A 1,940-nucleotide genomic window follows, 5' to 3' on the forward strand; every position below is an offset into this window, starting at 1 on the left:
AACTCATTCTTGTATATTGATAGACTAACACAACTCCCCTGTTACTGTACTGAACTCCTTAGATGTTGATTGAGGAGATGTTCGCGGTCTTGTCTTCTGCTTCCGTCTGTGTGATTGCCTCTTTGTTTTCGGGGTCCGTGTCTGCTTGCTTCTGGGTCCAGTAGGGATTCACGTGTCTTGCCGACACCCACTTTGGTCCTCGCCCTGTGGAGACACAAGCGAAACCCTTGCCCCAAGTTATTAATTTGAAAGGACCCTTAATTTGTCCTGTCTCCAGGTTCCGGATCAAAACTAAAGGATTGTCCCTTAGTTTTGCCTGTGTGCTGTTTGAGAAATGTCTAATTATTGGTGGAATGGGCTCTGAAAAAGAGCCGTTTAAAAAGTTCAACACATATAAAGCTTTGTTCAACCGCATGTGAGGCGTTGTCTCTGCCTCCCCCCTTTTCTGTTTGTCCAAAAGGGATTTTAGGGTGTGATGTGTTCTTTCAATGATCGCTTGACCTGTGGGAGAGTGGGGAATACCAAAGGTATGTTTGACACCCCACTTTTTCAGAAATTTGTCAAGCACTTTCCCTGTATAAGTTGGACCATTATCTGTTTTCACTTCTTGTGGCACCCCTAATGATGCAAATGCTTGCAAAAAATGTGGACAGGCATGTTGTGCGGTTTCTCCTGTGTGCAATGATGCAAAAATTGCCCCTGAAAAAGTATCAACTGAAACATGAATATTTTTGAGGTTCCCAAAAGATGGATACTTTGTGGCATCAGCTTGCCACAACTGGAGACTCTGCAATGCTCTCAGATCGACTGCTCCTGTGGATGCAGGTGGCTGTACAAGCTGACAGTCTGGACAAGCACTGATGATTTCCCTTGCTTGGCTTTTCAAGATGTGAAAGTATTCCATCAGTGCCTATGCATTTTGATGAAAAAATTCATGACTCCGTTTTCCTGTTCAAAGATGTCTGGCAAGGTTTGTAAAATGGACATGGTTAATTTGTCTGCATGAGCATTTCCTTCCGCTAAAAGTCCTGGAAGAGAAGAATGTGCTCTGATGTGGGTAACAAAATATTTATGTTTCCTGTTTTACAGCAGTGTTTTCATACATGATAAGTATGAATATAAAATTTCATTGTTTGTTTCTTTCAAAAGTGATCCCTCCAGTCTTTTGACCACATTCGCAACATATGCTGAATTTGTGATCAAATTGAGGGGTTGCTGGAGCAATTCAAAAGCTCTGACCACTGCTGTCAATTCTACAATTTGTGGTGAGCCTTGCATTCGATGTCTGAATCCCATTGTCCTGTAACTGAATTTTGCCACGTGATTAGTGATTTGTGAGTCTTTCCTGAACCATCAGTAAATACCATCATCCCGTCAAATAGTTCCTAACTTATTTTTGGTTTTTCCCTAAAACTTATTTTTGCTTTCAGTAATCTATGGCAGAAAATGGATTGTGCAAGTACTGGAATATTCTAACAACGCAATTTGCAAATATTTTGATTTCTGCATTGCCCAATCAAAATATTGCTTTTTCAAGGTGTCCTAGGGTGACATTAGGATGCTTATCCTCATTTGTGTGTGCTGTTTATGCTGGATATTATGTTCTGTGCCTTCAAGACTGGCTCTGAAGAGTGAATGTTTTGTTTTGGTTTCTTATCAGCCGCTCCCCCACGGCTGGCGGGACATACAGACAGGGCAGTACATTGTGCTGCTTTTGCTTTTTGCCTGGCTTTTCACTTTGCTCTCACTCTTGCTTCTGCTTTGCTTCTGCTTGCTCTTGCTTCTGCTCATTAGCTAGTTTAGCTAAACAGTCCAAATTTCTTCCTGGACTGTTTCTCCTTTTTGTTTTTGGACCTACTTGAACCTGCTCCAGACTGGGACCTGGGAACAACGAGAGTTTGCACCTTGTGGCCTGCAGCAGCTGCCCCAGCACCGGAGGG

This window comes from Molothrus ater, chromosome W, assembly GCF_012460135.2.
Source record: "Molothrus ater isolate BHLD 08-10-18 breed brown headed cowbird chromosome W, BPBGC_Mater_1.1, whole genome shotgun sequence".
In the NCBI taxonomy this organism is placed as follows: domain Eukaryota; kingdom Metazoa; phylum Chordata; class Aves; order Passeriformes; family Icteridae; genus Molothrus; species Molothrus ater.